This window comes from Columba livia, chromosome 1 (genome assembly GCF_036013475.1).
Source record: "Columba livia isolate bColLiv1 breed racing homer chromosome 1, bColLiv1.pat.W.v2, whole genome shotgun sequence".
Taxonomy (NCBI): Eukaryota; Metazoa; Chordata; class Aves; order Columbiformes; family Columbidae; genus Columba; species Columba livia.
Window position 1 is genome coordinate 132548845 of NC_088602.1, and position 20087 is coordinate 132568931.

General features: G+C 38.8%; 2 long non-coding RNA genes across 6 annotated transcripts in view; one reads left to right on the plus strand and one right to left on the minus strand.

Annotated features, from left to right (window-relative positions):
* LOC110354955 (uncharacterized) overlaps positions 1 to 5784 on the minus strand; it is a 47721-nt gene extending 41937 nt beyond the window's left edge. For all 5 annotated transcript variants that reach the window (XR_010466325.1, XR_010466330.1, XR_010466332.1 and 2 more), the window contains exon 1: positions 5560 to 5784. This is a non-coding gene — a long non-coding RNA (uncharacterized LOC110354955). The remainder of the gene's footprint in view (positions 1 to 5559) is intronic.
* Positions 1 to 17849, plus strand: part of LOC135575494 (uncharacterized) — a 31620-nt gene extending 13771 nt beyond the window's left edge. The window contains exons 2-3 of the long non-coding RNA XR_010466333.1: positions 10347 to 10517; positions 17492 to 17849. This is a non-coding gene — a long non-coding RNA (uncharacterized LOC135575494). The remainder of the gene's footprint in view (positions 1 to 10346; positions 10518 to 17491) is intronic.
* The last annotated feature ends 2238 nt before the right edge of the window (positions 17850 to 20087 follow it).

Here is a 20087-nt window from a genome sequence, read left to right on the forward strand (position 1 = left end):
CTGGTCCACCAGTTACCTTGAAGTTTTCCAAACCACTGCAGCTGTCTCCTATCCCATCCATCCAGGTCTCATAGGTGCACACCCAGGTCTCATCCTGAAGAGGCATTTGAACATGACTGGATATGTGCTTGGACCTGAGATCTGGGGAACGCTCATGGAGCCACAGAACTGATATAGACTGTTAAAGTAAATGGAGTTCGGGCAGTGCCTTAAAAATTGGGGTTTGTGATTGTTGAATTCTCTTTCCATATTTCTGTATTCTGAATTGTGGCTTAGCCAGACTCAGAAGGAAGAGTTTCTAGAACATTGACAAAATTTGTGATGGTTTTACTGTATTTCCCTTAATAGTCAGATTTAAACTTAGTCCAAGCAGAGTCTGATATTCAAAAACATAGTAAGTTCTTAAACCAAAAATGAATTGATGCTATTTTGTGTTTGACTGGGTCAGGATTCTGAATTTGCTACAATATTGATTTTCATGCCAATGCATTTTGAATTTCCAAGACACAGAGGAGTGTTTGAACACGTTTACATGGATACTTGAGCCTTAGTAAATAACTACCACTATTGCACAAAGGCCTCTCTTCACTTTAGCATACAAAAAATCAGTTGCAGAACACTACATGGATTGTAAGTAGTAAATTATTAGTATCTCTAGGCAAATTTTGTATCTGTCAATTTGTACTCTGCAGAAATTGCCCCTTATATGTACTTTACAGTCCTCCTACTGGTACTTAAAGACTATTATGTTTGAGAAACTGAATTATTACTTCTTTTTTATGATGATTCATGCAGTTTTGTAAACTTTTATACAGAATATATATACACCTATATGTAGGGTTGTAATTCTTCTATTGTATCCACTGCAAGCAGAGCACTGTGAAATAAAATGTCTGTTTACAATCCTTATTACTTTAAAACTTCATCTAAACGTCAAGAAATAGGCTGTCCATACCCATCATGATTAAAAAAACAGACTGTGAGTGAGGTCAAGCAGTATGTTTCTCAAACTATTAGGGAACCTCCTAAGAGTCATCACCAAACGTGTCTTAAGAATGATGTTATGTACAAAGATAAAATAATGAGGCCTGGATATGCTACATATGTTAAAGGAACCTGACTAGAAAGTGCAATACTTAAGCCTTTCTTTTGCTTCTAATGCAAACAGTAGCTGAGTAAAGTTAAAAAAGAAAAATGTCTGATTAGAACGAAACCTCTGTAGCGCACAGACTGAGGCTTTCGGTTGCCAAAAATGAAAGTAATGAAAATCAGGACATGAACACTCACTGTGTCAGGCTTTGGGGAAATAATAGCTGTCTTTCAAATTAGAAGGCTTCGGAAAGCCTGTTAGAGAGTGCACAGCAGCAACCCACGTTACTCTGCCCTCATGTTACAGAATCTAAAACACAATTCCACCAGCAGTGCTGCATACAGGCTTAACAAATATTTGATTATATCTCCTCTAAGAGCTTAACAAAATCTAAATGAATACTTGGGAAGATGACTAATAGCTTAGAATGAATATTCCAAACAAGCCTTCCTAGGTATCTGTACAAACCCAGTCAAATTAACCTGCTCTTTGTGTGTGTCCGTACATCTAGATCAGCGCATTTTCATTCCTTTTGTTTCATAACATGCATATAGACTTATGTGACGGACAAGCATGAATTAAGCAAAATTGCTTACTACATAAGAATAAGCAATTAATTTACAGTGTATAGCATTAATACCCAGTAAAACATTCTACTTTAGAAAAATTTATTTGCTTTCAGGTTTTTTAATAAGCTCGTCCCTCTATCAAGCTTAATGCATCACCTAGGTTACTCTACCATTTGCTTAATTTTTTAAGCTCACACTTCTAGTCAAGCATATGGTAGACAGTTTGAGGCCTTAGAACATGCCAGTCTTGGATATATCATTCTCTTCATCCCATGAGAGTAGAGATAGCTGAAAGATCACAAAAACAGCTCCAGTGGAAAAAGCTATTAAATTTTATTAACCAGGGCCCTGAACCAGGAATCATTACTTTAACAGTGCAAAGTAGAGGTAAAATATCAACTCACCAGCATGATAGTATTTTACAACCATTTCATACTTATGCAAATGATTGCATATGTGAAAGGCAATAATGAATTAATGGACCAACCACATAATAGCATCAAGGGTAAAAATACAAATTTATTTAGGATTCACTGGAGTGTCAGAGCAAAATTTTAAACTACAGAGAGACTCTTTTTCCTGTAAAAGTTCTTCTACACATTCACATCACACTTACAGCTACCATCAAATTCTAATATGCCTTTAGATGGATGTGAAAAATGTCATAATACACAAAATAGGTGATTGCTACAGAATGCGTTAGTTGCTGGTGGGATAGGAAGGTGAGACTCTAACGAGTTTACAATCTTTCAACTAAAAGGTTAATTTTCTTTTCATTAGACTGTAGGAAAGGTAGGGGTTTGATGAGAATCTTTCCTGGATGACTGCTAATCTTGTTCTGCACACAGATACACTGTTGCCCATTGTCATGGTAACAGGCAGCCCTGCTTCTGTCTTTTCTTAGGCTATGGACACCCATGCATTTCCCCCCAGGTATAATCCTGCCATTCTTCCAGTCTTGTCCTGAAAGTTTTGCATTGGGCCTTACATTTCACACTTGATAGCCCATCCCTCCCCCAGGAAGGAACCTTTCTTTGTTCTCAGGAACAGGACACAGTGATGCACATTATTTTTTACTGTCCTGCCACGGAAGGTGCAGGCACCTGCTCGTGTTTGTGTTCTACCTCACTGTCTGTACAGGTGCAACTGGATCACACCGCTTGGCTCAAGCCGACATTGGGCCCCATATAATGTGACATAGGCATATACGTACTGACCAACACATTTTTATAACGTAAAATCTTTGTTTAGTAGCTAGAATAACGTAGTAGAGAAAGACTCAATATTAGCTGCCGCGTTTCAAGCTCATCCAGTATTTCACTTGCCTGTGAACTCTGCCCACCTGGCCCTCCCCTGCATTCTTTTCACTGTTTGCTCTAGCTCTGCACCTTGAGGACCCTTCTTGTGTTCAGATAAAAGGACAAATCGCTTCTGCCTAGATGCGTAGTTCTGCTAACTAGACAGACCTCTTCAGAGTGAAATATTTATCCTGCTTATAATGCAAACATGCCACACGAGCGGCAGCCTTTTCCAAACTAGTACACATCAGCCAGGAGCACCCTCGCGCCTCAAAATGGAACCACACATTGGCAGATTTTTCAGTCGGTTCAGTGAAGGAGAAGTGGCTGATAAGAAGCCTGAGGGCTGGCAGTGCTCCCAAAGGGAGAGCACCCCTGCTGGGGGAGGCATGTGTGCTCCGGTGGGGAGCCTCAGCCCTCCCGCTTTCGGCAGGTAAGAGGGGGCACAGTGTGGGATGCAGAGGCGGGAATGCTGTGACTGCTGAAACCAGTTATCCACACAGAGAACTGCCACCTTGCCACAGCCAGGTACATTTTAGCTCCTTTGGATCACTTGAAGAGCATAAAATCTGGAATAGACAAGGGCAACAGGCAAAAAGATTTCAACATAATATCAAAGGAAAACCTTTGGCCCTAGTTCTAGGCCTTTTATCATCATCTTGTCATTTTTTTCTCCAGTCTGGCAGTGTAAAAAGAATCTGAATTTCTGACATAAAAAACACAGCAGAAAAAGAAACAAACATAAAAAAAAGTTGTTTCAGACCCTCCTTACTTTTCATTACAGACTAAAACAGGGTGAAGATGGTACCATTTATTTTTCTTTTCCGCCCACCTTTGGAATGAACAGGCCAGCAGAGCCAAGAAGCATGTCTAGACTCATTCAGTTAGCATTATAAGTAATTTTTGCTTACCTTGTTTTTTACCTAGGGCTAGTCTAAATAAAACATTTTAAAACCTGGATGGAGATCTCAGGCTTTGGTTCAGTATGTTTTCTGGGTGCAAACTGAATGAATGAATGAATGAATGAATGAATGAATGAATGAATGAATGAACACATATTTAGTGTTACAGGCAATACTTGTTGACTTCAATAATAATATGTCCTTACCTAACACTACTCATTTGAGGCTCCCAAAACAGTCAATATTTTCAATAGTCATATAGTATTGTTATGAATTATTATTGTGTTTACAGATACAAGTTGAGATAAGATACAACTGAACACCTTCTCAAAGCCACACGACACAATCTAAATCTGTGGATACTTGAGAAAATATAAGCTTTGCAGTGACCTGGTTTTAACCTCTTCATGACTTAGACATTTGGTCTTTCACTGTTTATGGCCCATATAATTTGATGATAATAATTAATAGCAGTAGGAATGAAAAATAACTAGAGAGGCTCAAAGGACTTTTTGCTCATGTACAAAACTAAAACCAACAGAAAAGGCCACTGGTGCAGCAGAATGTCAAAGAGAAACAGTCTTTCTCAACCATGATAATCTCACAAAGAAATTGTAAGTGACATTGGGCTTTAGATGTTGAATAGATAAGAGCACTATAAAAAAAATTCTACTTGTAGATTTTACTTATATTTTCTACCATAATCTTTCCTTTCTCCCTCTTTTTGCAGCCTGTCTACCCATCTCCTTTATGTGCTTATACGGAGAGCCTTTCTCAATACACAAGGAATCTATTAAATCTTCTTTGGAGAAAGTAAACATGCATGAGAAAAGATGCTGGTATTATTTTGCACTATCTCGCCCAGCTCTCTGAATGCAAGTACAAAATGTGAGCAGCAATGAATGGCAGCTAGGGGCAGGATTTCCATATAAGAAAAAGACCATATTTACCCCAAAGCACTTGTATCTCCAGCACAGCAGTTTCTATGTTAGTGCAGCAACTGATTCATATAGGAAAAGCCTGTACTGCGTATTGTAGATCCAGTGATAGCTAACAGCATCAGAAGCAGGCAGACAGACAGCACAGTTGTAAAATAAACAATTAATAGGAAAATAACTTAGGATGTCAACAGTGAGGACCCCAGACTGCTGATGTTGTACAGAAGAAGAAGAGAGGTATATAGAAACAGAAAAAACAGTGCCCTGGCCAAGACACAGGCAGCGCTTAGTGTGGAAACTGTTCAGCAAGCTAGATAAAGAAAGGGGAATTTCCCCCCTCTTAAATGCAGCTGGAGAGGAGAGAGCTGTATGCCATACATCCACTTTATTTTAACTTGTGCTTCACAGAGAGTCACAAACAGGCTGCTCTGTTATATACGATCTTTAATAATCTCACTCACATAAACATGTGCACTAAACCAGGGGATTGATTGCAACTTGTTCCCAGATATAACATGAGGCATTTGAGCCCGCAGTCTGCAGTCCATTTCCAGACTCTGCAAAGGTGAAGAGAGACCTGAATATTTTTTCTCATTCCTAAATTATTACTGGCTCAAATGTCCTGAATACAGATTGAAAGAATTACCTGATTATACTAACCTAAGGAAGGAATTGAATAAAAAACCATGATCGCATTTCAGGAAAATAGTCTCCATTAGAGAGTAAAATCTCTCTCCCTCTCCCCCTCTCTCCAGTACTTACATCCATCATGTAGTGCCTTTTATAACCCATTTTGGGGGTACTTGAATCCAGCTGGATATTGTCTACTCTGTTTGAAAGATTATGAAGTCACCTAGGACTCATGTCCTAGGACAGCAATAAACCAACCCTCCTGCCAGTCATAAACACGTAACATGCCTGCATTTAATGTTTGCTCTGTTCCCTTTGAAATGTTAATCATCTCTATGTAAATTCTAGCATACTGAAATGCAGTTCATATTCACTTCAAGTTACCTGATTTAGATACAGTAGAGGACAACTATTTATCGGTCTTTTTTAAAGATCAAAGAAGCTTGTCCCCAAAATACATCCCATAACATGCAAATTAATCTTAATGTCTCTAATTAGATTATAACTTGAGGGTGCTTTCTGCTGCTGAAATAATGTGTTACTGTATCATATGCTTAATACACTCCAAGGGTCTGATCTTCTCAGCCAAGTCACAACCACACTTCCCACCCCAGTCTGTGGCTTGCCTACCCCATTGGTCTTGTTACCAAAAAATTCAAATCTTTTTTTCTGACACCTTCTCATCAGCTCTAACACTGATGACATCGGGGAAACGCTCAGTTAGACAAGACTCCCCCATGACAGGTGTATGAGTCACTGTGGCTCTGTTGTGCAACATGTTCAGCAACTGCGTGTGACAAGGTCTAGAGGCTCTACGCACTTGCTGATGAGTAAGAAATTAATTCACACTTCAAGTTATTCTCCACTGCTGTATCTTATACCTGGAGATAAGTACGTCATGGTGGTTATCTTGCTTTAAAATCCCAGTGGTGAGAAACCTCTATACTTCCACTGAGAGTAGCAAAGTGAAGTCAACACTACATCATATGTCTGTAAGTGACTCCACCTGCTATGTTTCACATTAAAATAAGAATTTGCTGTCTCCACGAAGCTTTAAAGCAGCAAGAAAAATATAGGGTAGCGATCATGTAGGAAAACATCTCGTTTAATTTGGAAAGAAAAACCCTTACTCACCTGGTGTTAATATATATATTTAAAAATAAAAAGGTGTGGTTGACGACTGGACTAGCACTTCCATTTCCACAGGGAATACTGCACACTCTCAAACAGAAGCTGCTTATTAAGCAGGAGGTGAGAAGAGAAAACATGCAGAGATGGCTGAATATTTGTTACGAATGCAGCCCTTCTTCATGCTCATGAATCATTTCTTAACTGATCCTGATTTCTTCAAGTACACTTGTTGATATGCTACAGGGTATATCTTTAAAGCAACATTGCTAAGAAGCAAATATCATTATGAGTTGTGTGCACAGGAAATGGGAAATCTGACCCATTTCTCTCTTCTGTCTTAGTATATCAAAATATTATACTGTAAGGTTGCTAAGCTTCTGACTGTTCCTGTGGTTTTGATGTTTTTTTTAAATTGTGGCCTCTCAAACTATTCCTCAGTAAGTTGTGCTGTTTTTATTTGGGCCTCTCTAGGTTAGTATTAAATTCAATATAAATGCTTTTCAAGTAATTTGAGGGAATTAACAAGCATATGGATTTTCTGGAACACTGAAGTTGAAAATGCATGAGGTCACTTTTTTCTTTTTTCCCCCCACAAACTGGATGCCGCAAGAACAGAGAAAGAATTCGTATCTCGAAAAATCAGAAAATGGTGCTCACCAGTAAGAATTGGGGGAAAAAAATAAGAACCTTAGGATGTGTGATTATTTTCAAGAAGACTCAACTCTTGCTCACAGATATTTGGACAATAAATATTGGGGCTGCACAAATAGCAAAATAAACTCATTATTTCTATTTTCCAGGATGTTTTGCATTAAAATAAAACAAGTGGTAATTCCAGGATCAGGTTTTAGACTCAAATGGGTTGATCCATTGTGTGTTTCTTTGAAGTATGTTACAATACTTGGTTTACCTGTGCAGCACAGATTTCTAAGAAGAAAAAAATGTGCGGAATAGTTTTGAGGACTTTCACTTGAAGCCTGCAAGCTGCATGCTGAAATCTGTGATGTCTTAATGCTAACATTCTTGAGTTAAAGTAGCAGAGCATTCGTAAAACACAGACCTTTGATGTAGGATTTGACCACAGATATTTTTAGTAGTCAGACAAGATGAGAATGGGTGTTAGATGGTTAGCCCAAGAGTGACAGGCCAAGGGCAAGGAGAAGCGTCTTCAGAGGGGGCTCAGATGGAGCCACTTGGTCCATAAGGTCATGCACAAGAACTTGGGCACTGATGAGCTTTAAGAACTCTGCCTGTGTTCTGAAGAATCTAATGAAAGAGGGTGGCGGCAGAGCCTCTAAACGAAATAACAAAAGTTGTGAAGTCCAGGAATTAGAGAGAGAAGCAGAAGACTGTGGCTGAGGCTTCCTAGAGAAATTACGAGGCCAGTTTTCTTCATGAGGAGGAGTTGGCAGAGACTGAGACAGCTGAAGTCTTTGAACAAAGGTGTCCTAGTATTTGAGCTGGGACAGTCAAAAGAAGGTGGCTCAAACAAGAACTAACGAAACGGAGGTTCCGAAAAGCAAACTTCTTTCCATGTGAGTCATATTTTTGCAAGAGCTTAGAACCTTACTATATCACCAGTGTGTAAGGAAGAGGAGAGCAGACAAATGAGACTGTGCCTCAGCCCTACATACAGATATGCAAATCTGAAGAGAACTAGCCCCAAAAAATCATAAGCTCATGGTAATATATAGATTTACATGTGAAAATTCTAGGTCATTCTTCAACAACTGCAAATCTCTCATTGAAGGAACCTTGCATGCTCCTCACCACTAATTTAAACTGAAAATGCAGTCGAGTCATGCCAGATACATTCGGTACTACAAGATCTACAGGTCTAATCCACTTCCCTGTAACATGAGTTGAATAGCATTTAACCTGTATGCTGCAAGTTAGTGTAGGCCCATTTGAGACTGAGCATTTTAACTTTCTGTCATGGTAAAATCAGTCATATTTGTGTCAAGATGAAAAAATATAATGGAAGAGGAGAGCTAAGTTTAATACATAACAAAACGGGATATAATGAGAAATTTTTTCACTCTACCAAAACAGATTTACTAGGTAATTTTCTTATTAATGACCTTCCATGACTCTATCTGACTACACAGTTTGCTCTAAAATGCTACATATGTGATTCTAACAGTACTTCAAAAGAAATGCTGGATCAGATGTAGCTGCAAATGCTAATGGTCTTTTTTTTCTAATATGTCAGAATAAACACAGAACACTAGATTTATTATTCTGAGGTCTTTTGGTTCTAATGTGCTAAATATTACCGAGATTATACTTATTCTAGTAGCATCCATAGCCTCTAATGAGACTGGGTCCTCACTGACCTCATTACGGTTGCAATCTGGGTCCTTTTATGTAAGTGGTAATATGTGAGGAGGATTAAATATTTGGGTTTTGCTTTCTGGATGCTCACTCAGTCATTTCCAACTAGATTTCTTCGAATCAAACTGAAAAACTTCTTTTGCAGCAAACAAGCCTGAATTTATTAGCACTTTTTTTCTCTCCTTTGTCTTGAAACATGAAATGTTTGTAACCCACAGGAGCCCGAAGCTTTACTTGTGAATAAATTATTTGTAATATCTTGAATTATTGTTGTGTTTTCTTCTGCCTGAGTGACACCAATTATGGTCAACAGCATCTGCCCAAGGTAGTTTGATTTGACTTCTGGCCACTTGGAGCTGTAAGAAGTAACATGGAGCTCTGAAAATATCAGACACTTTCTGAATACAGACCTTTAATTTCATGCTTTTATCAAGCAGGAAACATTGCAGATAATGCATTAATATCAAAATGTTACGCTCTTTTCCACTGAAAGCTGATTTAAATGAGCTTAAGGTGTCTTAAACTATTCTGTGTTAGACATCTGGAGACAGTGATTTGAAATGCATTACATTATCCTGGATTAGAAAATATTTGGACATGTAAGTGATCTGGCAGAGCTTCAGAAACCTGTCCTAAAATGTCAGGTGAAAGCTTCCTGACTTGGTCTCCAGTTTGTCAAATTTGGTCACCAACAGGTGATTCTGGAGTTACTAGCTTTCTCAGTGGGTCATAGACAGGAGACCTGGAACTGAAAAGCAAAAAGAAATAAGATATGTTCCAGTTGGCACCAAAGGCTTGGTTTCCTCTGTAATTTAGCGGACTGTGGTTAGTCTGCTTTAGCTTTGATCTGCTATGTAATTGTTCCTTCTCTATCACACGTGTGCTCCTGGGAGCTTCTGGTTCTTGGCAAGCTTGAAAATCAGGCAATTTATTTCAGTAACTAAGTATGGACATAAGAGGCCTGTTTCAAATATCTATTTTCCTTGCTGATAAATCACTGCTGGGCAGCTTCCTGCCAGCAGCACAGATGTCATGAAGGGCTATACCGGAAATTAAGAGCTTTTAGTCAAATCAGGACTTCACGAGTATCATGTCTTGCAATATTGATTTCTATTTCTTTACGGATGAGATTCTCTGAGCATTATTGCCTGCTCTGTGTATTTAAAGAAGGAAATAACTACAACATTTCCATTCCAGAAAAAGAGCTTTGTGGCCTACTTGCTGCTGAAATCCATTAAGTGACTCTGCAGGGTGGGAAAAGAGGTTGCTTTTTTCTCTTCAGGTTATGTATTTTACAGCTGTGTGATGCAGTATGAGTCTGTCTGTGTGGTCAAGGCCATCCACCTGACTGCTGTATCTTTGTCCTAGGCTTGTTTATATCAGAATCCTTTGTGGATATCATAAAGCACTTACTTTCAAAGCACTGAAATTGTAAAAATATGCTATTCTTTCAGAAACACTTTTTCAGCGACAGAGAGGTCATTGCCAAGATGAGAGTGAACCTGGCAGAGGTTTGTTTCTCCAGCTCCACCCAGCTTTGTGTGAGTTTCCAGCAGGCTTTTTAGCCGTACATCTCTAACTGGCTCCAGTCAGCTGGCTGATGCTGAAATTGCTTTCGTTGTAAGGTCAGCAAAGGCCTCGGGTTTGTTTGTTGGGTTTTGTTGTTTTTTTTTTTTTTCCCTTGATTCTAAGCTCTTTCCTGTTGTGTTATTGCGTAACTGGAGCTCTTGACAAAACATGTGTCCCTAAGACTGCTTTCTCTGGGAAGAGCTCAGTTCAGAAAGAAAACTGCCAAGCTGCAGTAACAGCATTTGTATTCTGGGTAAAAATTCGTTTAATGATTTTGGATTCAACCGTGCCACTAAAGGCTTAGAGAGGCATTTTTACAATAGAAACAAACCATACCAAATACTCAGTAAGCTGTTCAAATGTCTGTGTCATTACTAAGACTTTCATTTCCACTGGGACATAATGCGGGGTTGGGTTTGTTTGTGTGTTTGCAATGCTTGAAATACGTGACAGGCTTCTGGTTTTCCTCTTCATTTGTTCTTCTTAAACACAGTTGTTAAATGTTACAAAGACGCACTGTTTTCTACAGTTGCTGAGGCACACTGGGAATGGACCTTTTTGGCAAGCAAATTAGATTCTATGGACTACCTTCATCTCAGATTCCCTACAGATTTTGGTACGCACAGAATCTGTAAAAGATAAATTTAAAAAAAAAAAAAAAGTAATTCTTACGACCCTGTTTAAAATTATGCATGTTAAGGCTTGAAAGACTTCTCATTTCCTCTCCAGATTTTTCTAGAGTTTGATGTTTACTTCTATGTAAGGCAATGTTGTCTTGTTAGATCTACATGTGGCTATACATTTTGTTCAGCTTTGTGTTCTCTGATGACTTTACCAGTCAGATATTATGCTAATAATCGGGTCCCATAAGGCTGATTCTTCCTGAAAACTAACAGAGCACTAAAGAAATGTTTAAGGGATGTGACTGTAAACACAGGGGCTGTAGTTAGAGTAAATTCTTCTGCATGAAATCATTTGCCAAAAGCTTGTGTTACTTACTTCTAACAGTGTTTTGGCTTTGGATAACCTAACAAATATCTGGTGTGCTGAATGAAGCAAGTATCATTCCAAAACCATACTTGTATTAAGTTACGTGATGTCTATAGAAGTAATTGGTTTTTTACTTAAAAAATACTTCTTCAATATGTCCTATCTTGGAAATAACTATAATGCCTTCATACTGAAAAGCAATGAAGAACTATGACACCAAAGGAAGTGGCGAATTATCTCAATCTTATTTTGTTTCTTTTTTTCTACTCTTCTGAAGACCTGTTAAATGCATTTATTTATAGATTCCTCTCTATCACCAGTGTAACCAAGCTCTCCTTCTACAGAGAACTCTTTTCATTCCTGGCAATCACAGTAAAAGTAGCTGATAATTTCTCGTGTTTTTCTTGGAACATTTTCTTTCCTTTCTCTAGTTTCCTTAGGAACTGGCTTATACATATATGCAGTATAGTAATATTGCACATGTCCAGAACTGAATCAGGTCTCTTTCAGGGCTGCAACTGAACAGGCTTGGGTGGGGTTTTTGTGGGTTTTGTTTGTTTTCATTTTGTTGTTGTTGTTGTTAGATGTTTTGTTTGATTTGGTTTTTCCCCCAGTGACAACTGCTCCAAAACCAGTTTTATCTTTCCTCTACTTGCATTCATTCTTCTGTATTTGGTTCTAGCAGTTCCCTAGGAAGTGTCAATTAACATCTAACACAGCTTTACTGGGTGGACATAGAATCTATAATCTTTTCAGATATACAGCTGAAACACTTGCACTCTTTTGGCACAATTGTCCCTTGCACAACTATTCCAGAATCAATTTGAATTCTCATCCATTTATTAATAGATTTATCATTTGTGTAATATGGTGCTGTCTATTCCATTATGTTATTTCCCATGGGATTGTGGAAGCATCTTCTGATGTCAGTCCTCACGGGGCAGTTTCCAGTATTTTTAGCTATTTGTATGCTGCTGCAGTGTGGTTACATACTGTTGCTTTTCCTTCTTCTTGTCACCTGTGCTGGAGGCAGCCTACAACCATGGCCTCTTGTGCAGCTTATTGTTATTCCTCTTTTTTAAATGTGTTCTGGTGTGAGCATTTCTACAGCATTAATGTTATCATAATGGAAACTTGTCTTTCTCATTTCTCTCACGTCTTTCATTTTACTTCCTTGTGCTACTGGAAATGTTGTATATTCTGCTGGTGGCATAAACAGTTCTGATGGTTTACATGATCTTTCACTAGCGGTCAACAAAATTTGAGAATGTTTCCTGGGACAGATGAACTGGTAAAACCTTTTGTTTTCGTGATCATGTACACAGCACCGAACAACTCTTGTTAAAAAACCATATTCTTTCTCTTCTTGATTTTTGTTGCAACAGGCAGTCTTTAAAAGTGGTGCTATAAACAAAATCTGTCCACCATCAAGCAGGAATCAAGCATGTCCCGCCTTCTGCAAACTTTCTCCTTTCCCCTCAAAATTAATAAAGGGATATGGAGATTATAATAACTGCATTGTCCCATCTCCTACCACAAATATTAGGAAATTTATCTGATACGCTTGTGGCTCCTCTGAATGCAGTTTAATACACCCACGAGATCTACATAACTTCTCTAGTGTGACGGGCAGCTCCACTCTCACAGCTTGCTTCGGGACACCAGCAGTCTCCGGGGCCTCTGGCATGCTGCTGCTTACTCCTGTTTTCTATTGAGCAGGGTTGCTTCAGTTTTCTGTGCTTTTGCAATCCCCTCTGCAGTTGTCTTTGTTATAGGATCTATTTAAATGCCCTTCTCCCTGCCTTGACTCAGGAATCCTGATTTTCTTTTTCTGTCATTTCCTAAGATTTGGGATTACTTAGTTTAGTTCAGTTTCCCAAGAGTTTGTCTGTGTTTCTTTCAAGCTTTTCCCAGCAGTCTGATCTCATGGAGATTTTCTTGTGTTCTTCCTAATTTGAGAATAGTATCCATTTTTTTCTCATGATGTTTTAAGAATAATAATTAATGGTGGCAAGGCTTGGAGAAGTTAATCTCTTCAATTTGCAAGTCTGCCACATGCCTCCATGCCCTCTCTAAAACCTGAAATATTAAAAAGCTACAGTAGAGTTTAATGTTGTCAGTAGCTTGGTTGGTAGAAGGAACAAGAATACGCTAAAGTGGCACGAGGAAAGCGAAACAAAGCGAGTGGCTATCTGGAGAAATAAAGCATCTGATCTAGAGTTACAGAGGACCACAGATTTCAGTGTAGAAAATGAAATCATCAGCTACAGAAAAAGCAAAATGAAAAGCCAGAAGCAGGTTGTAACGGAAATCTTAGTACAGGACTGAGAGAATAATGGTGTCCCATGAACATTAAACATGGAAAACAAGTGGGTGGGTAGAAAAAAGAAGTGATAGACAAAACAGGCTGGAGGGAAGGAAGCCTCATCATTCACAGCGCCCATCAGACTCCTCTGAGGACCGGCCGGAGGTGCAGAGTTTTGCTGAAATGATCACAAGAGAGAGCCAGTGTTGAAGAGAAGACGCAGCCTTTGGGGAAAACAAAGAGCAGAGGAGAGCTAATTCTGTCCCAGCTTTTAGCTGTTTCTGTGCTATGCTGGTCCTCTCTAGAAAGAACAGAAATGTAAATGGAAGGAGAGAGAGGTTGAGTTAAACGGGAACATTGGGAAAGGCACAGATGATGAGGAGGTAGTAGAGTTCAAGGCAGAATGGGCATCAACCATTTCAGAGGTACCAAAAGGAAGGAGAGAAAGGGAGCAAAAACGAGAAGGTAAAAGCTAGTGGGAGCAATGGAGCAGAGCCGCAGATAAGAAACAGAGGGAAAGAAAATTGATATGATAGTGAAAAAAGGTATTTGAAACACTGACCAAACTGAATACGGTGCTATTTTTCTGTAAGATTCTTCTAGCAGTAATGGAATTGACTAGTGAGGTAACTGAATTAAAAATTTTAGGGAACTTGATGCAAGAGACAACAGCAATTCTTAAGTCAAAAAAACAAAACAAAACAAATCAAAACAAAACAGAAGCTTTTGGGTATTTAATGCCAAATAATGAAGGGGGGACAATCTACAGGGACTGCAGGAATGTGAACTTGAAGTGAATAAATACTTAAAACAAGATATTTTAAATATGCAGAAATCTGTAGAAAAAATTAGAGATGAATATTGCTCAATAAAGAAAATTTAATTTTAGAAAACATAAAGTATAATGACAAAAGTGAACTCTTACAAATCAAGCTGGGTTAACTTTGCTACTGGCTGGGACAAACAGAAATAACTGGGAAAAGAAAAAGTATTAACAGCAATTTTCATCCAGGGAGCTGCTGACTGTGTGTGATCAGTGAACTACTAAGTGTTTAATGAAAGATAACCCTGTTTTCAGTCAATACAACTCTGCCACACAGGTCTCCTGCCTCCCCTGGGACACAGCGTTCCCCAAATCAAAAAAAGGTTGAAAACCATTTGAACGACAATAATATATGAGAATATACAGAGTGTGACAGAACTATATGAGCATAAAACTTAATCTACAGGCTAGCAACTGAGATGATGTAAGAACTAATGAGAGAAATGACAGTGGGTTTCTGGCTGTAACCAAGTGACCCGTTGCCTTAGAGGATGGAACATTCTCCAGTGCAGCAACTGTTGTCAGTAACACTTGGTGCCAGCGACTGGCTTAGTGGAGCATTTTTAGTTTCTCCTTCACAAATTCCTTCCACTCTTGTATCTATTACTTTTATGTGTATGCATGTTACCCTTTTTTTGTATTAAAGATGCCCTTTGTATCACTAATCTAGCATTTTCCTTAAAGTAACTTATAAGGCTTACATGTGAACACTAGCAGAGGTAAAAATAAAAAATGGCACAGGGAAATAAAAGACTAGGAGCAGCAGTAAGCGGAAAACACTATGGAGCAGAAACTAAAAAAGTTCAAAGCAGATTAAATTATCCAGGAATGGAGGTTATGGTTGAAGGAGATTTGATCAAATAACATAATTTTTCTTTAAAAAGGGGATAGGACCAATGAAAAGGAGTATGAATTAAGGTAACTCTCTTTCTGAATACTGCAAGACCAAAACCACCAGATTGCAAATGAGAAATCCTCTGCTATAGAGATTTGAGAAAATATTGCACTCTTGGAAAGACTGAAACATTTGAGACATACTCATTGCATAACTGAAACCAAAGAGGAAATTTTCCAAGACACTTATAATGTTCAAAAGTACTGTGAGTCGTGTAATTTTCAAAATCAGGTCTAAGATTAGAATACTATAAGGATAAAGAGACTCAAAACTCAGAAAAAGGCTTCTAGAAGAACAGTTTTAGCTTACTAAGGACTGTGAGAACTTGGCAGCAGAACAGAGCTAGATCTGATTATGAGTTTTGAAATGGAAGCCAGCTGATGCTACAGAACCACGTCACAAAATGAAGAAGCAGAACAGATCGGAAGATTCAGAGGTGAAGTCTAAAAAATGCAATCAACCAGAGAAAATTCTCAAGAAACAATGGAAGAGACTCCCTGGAAGAAAACGCACAGCTATATTCATAAGAAACAAAAATATTTTGCAAAAATTTCCCATCAGTGACTACCAGTGTCTTTAAAAGAAATATTCTACAAGGGGGCTTCTTTGTGGGAACTGTTCAAATGATAGTTATGTTTCAGGTGGGATTTGACTTCTCTGACTGCAGCAGTTTACAGTGTAGGTCTCTACTTCTGCCCGGGGAAGAATCCCATTGTTGTTAGTCAAGTGCTAATCAGTGTGGTCAGAACAGTTCAAGGAGTGATCCAGCTGAGCAGGTATAGGCACCTACAACAGAATAAGAAGAATTGCACCGTAGACTGTGTTGACTATATTGACTAGGCCACTGCTGCTGTAAAAGCAGCCTTGGGACACACCTTCATTTGCTCAGAAAAATCCTATCCCAGTACATGAAATATCATGAATATGAGTTAGAATTTTGCAACAGAAGTTTTGATTTTTTTTTCAGTTATACACCTATATCTACACAAGTTGGTAAAATTCATGTGATGCAATGAACAAAATATTCTTACTGTGAGAAGAAAGTAAATCAGATGTAAAGGAAACAAATGTGAAAGAACAAGACTGTTACCTCCCACTGGGAGAGACAAAACTACGGAAGAACAGGAGTCCATGAAGATAAACTAAAAAAGATGTGCTTATGAAAGCTGAAATACACAAAAATGTAGCAAAATAAGAACAGAATTTCTAGCAAACAGTCCAGGCCAGAAAGAAAGTGCTAAGATGATAAAAGGCAAGTACTGTTAATAACAAAACAAGTATTGGAACAAATACTAGCTCCTATCTAAATATACTCAAGGAAAAGGTAGATCAACAAGTTAAGAGGTAGCCTAGATTAGCCTATGATGTTTGGAAAATTACAGACTAAAAACACATTACCTTTTTTTGTTATTATCCTATAACACTATTAAAGAAAATCACTGCTACACTGGTAATCTCATGTCTAGTCCATAAAGACTGACATACATATAATACCAACTGTGGTAATTACAGAAAATGGACCATGATTTGATTATGATGCTAAATGACTTGCAAAAATAGTATCGCTTAAAGCACTTCAAGGCCAAGTTATCCACAATATAATGGTTTTATGGAAAATGTCACCAAGACTGCAACAAAGGTGTCTACAAAAATCTCAAGAGTGAAACACACCATTATTTCACCTTACTCTGAAAACCAATTGTAAGTTGCGGAAAGTTTAATGAGGATAGTTTAAAATTCATTATGTAGCAGGTAGTATTAAATACAAAGATACTGCAAATCCTTACAAGAACCATTAAAAAAAAAGGGGGGGGGGGGGGTAGGGGGATGGGGGGGTGGAATGCACATGAGAAAGGATCACGTAAGTGAAAGCCCTTGCAGTCATAGGGCTCTGTATATGTTACATAATGTAAACCCTTCCAGATATTCCACATGAAGTTTCTCCTTCTTTGTTCAAACCATTACTGAACAAAGACAATTCTTAGGAGAAATACAGGTCATCTTCTGCTTCTTCCAGAACAAAGCGAGCTTCTGCATCTCCTAGAATTTGAAACAGAGCAGGTTTGTGAGGAGTTGGACAGCAGCAATGAAGAGAACTATGTGAGGAAAAGCAGATGCTGAAGTCTACCAGATCCTGAAGATCTGTGAAACAGAGGAGCCTGCTGAGAGACAGAGAATTTATTTGTGTTGTAGTGCATATGATTTTCTTCTGGATGATTCAAAAGAGAGGGTTATTTGAAAGATGAAATTTCCTGGCTTCAGCCAGTGAGGGGACAAGTGGAATATTGAGATCACTGCATTTCCCCTCACAAATTCTTTCATTTCTAGTATTGTTTTTAACTAATCCTGGTAATAAATGTGATTTTAAAATGTCATTTGACTGCTGTAAGAAAGTCACAAACAACATTGGTTGTGGTAGGCTTGAGGGCTTCCTTAACAAGAAGGCTGTGAAATGGTGTAAAGAGGAAGAAAAGTAGGTGCCAGTAAAGCTTCTCTTGATACTGAGGCCACAGTCTTTTCTGAGATATCATATGATCAGTAAAAGAAACCTGAACGTCCTGATTATGCTGTCTATCATTTCAGGTTGGAAGACTAGGCAAGAAGCTCATCATGGTATAAATTACATGGACAGTAAGGTAAACAAGTCTCTGAAAAGAAACTTGTTACAAAAGGAGTGTTCACAGTTCAAAATTGTGACGAATGGTCAATATGATTCTGACAAGATGATGCTGGCTTGGAGAGTAATAAGCCCTTCTGCTTTTCTGATGTTTCCTGCCAGGGAAAAACAAACCTCATGCTCTGGCTTTGGAGCTTGTTTTGTATTAGTCTGACAGAAACTTTAACATAAATTTGTCTCATAGAAGGATTCACTGTCTCAAAGGTAACAAAGTTTTCACACAGCATAGCCATACCTCGAAATCATTAATTGCAACTTCAAAAAAAAAAAAAAAAAAGAAGTTTTGAAATGAGATAACCTGCTTTCTCTGTCAAGCACAGACTGCAAAACTTGTGAAACTGTGAAATAAACGCTTTGTTTCTAGTGCCTGAGTAAGTGCAGGCTTTAGTATCTGTATCTCACAGTCTGTGAAACCAGGCTGCTAGGATACCTCGTGCTGATGACAGGCAGGCTAATGACCCAATGCTTGTTCAGTCACACTGACGCTTTACACTAATGCGGAGTCGGACTGCTGTGCCACTTCTACCAATGACCTCCAGAAACATTTGCAGCCTTCAGAACCACTGGGCTGTTATCAGGCTCTTTGTTGAGAGCAAAGGAGAGGCTCCATTCTACCAACAGAGCTGTCTGCAGAGGCTGTGTCAGACTGTTTTTTGCTTTTTCTTATTTCCTCTGCCCTAGGCCAACTGTTTTTCATCTACACAGAGATACCCTCACTCCAGAGAATGTCAGTCAGCATGTTTGTTCCTCTCTCATTGAGGAACGTAGCCTAAAAGGAGTGGATCTTTTCTTCCTGTCCCATGTGTTTGATCTAGTTGTCAAGCGACCTCAGGTCAAGTTGGATCAGCTTATTGATCTGATGGGAAACAAATTATTTGAGAGGATTTTTGGCGGCTTTTCTACTAGATCAGCAAACTGATCTAATTCACCATGGGCTTTAACACTGTTGCAGAAGCAAGAAAAACTTGTTATTTATGGATGGGGCAAAAAGGAACCCACCCTTCAGAAGCAGCTTCCTCATAAGAACGTGTAACATAAAACTGCAGCCCCAGAAATAGTCTTTTCTTGCCATGTTAAGTGTTACATCATCTTGCTCGTTCAATAGCATAAAAAACATAAAGTCACAGACTCCATGAAATAACCTCATCCAATTGGATTCATATTGACAGAATACACGGAATCAACCCTGACAAACACAATTCTTTGAAGAGGTTTTCGGTGGAGTGTCAGGACTGCAGTCCACTCCCTGCTTCAGGACTACTGGTTTTGTCAGATGCTGTGCTTAGATGTTGTCCTTTTTTCCTTGGCTCATCATATGTTCATTGTCACCTCATACCTGTTGGGAGAGGTGTGGGTGGATTTTTCTGAGTCTTATTCAATGAATGTTCTCCCAATGCTGTTTTTTAATTAATTCCATTTAAAGGGATTCATTGTTTTGTGGGCAGGGTTCTTTTGCCTCAGGAATTTAAAATATTTTGATTATGAATATATTATTGAGCCAAAATGGATTTTTTTTAAACATCAATAGAATTACTGCTCCCTTACTACTCCCTGACCCTGAGGGAGTTGCTAGGAAAGCTACTGCCATGGGGAGGTGAAAGAAGGAAAAAAGGTGGGATCAGAATGGACAACCATGGAAAAAAGCTCAGCGGAGCTGGGCTTTTACTTTATCCCAAGCTCCTAGTGATGGGGGTCCAATATACCAGTGGGAGGGCTCTGCCTCACACACAGGTTGACAACTTGCTACACATCCTCCAACCACTTCCCATCAGTGGCAGGAGCAGCAGATAGATCGGGCCAGACAGGCAGAAAGCAGAGAACAGTTGTCTTAGTGATGGTCACCACTTCAACAGGTCATTTTCAGCTCTCCTGGGAAAAAAAACAAACCAAAACAAAAAGCGGGGCCAGATGGGAACATCCTGATGGATTTATCTGT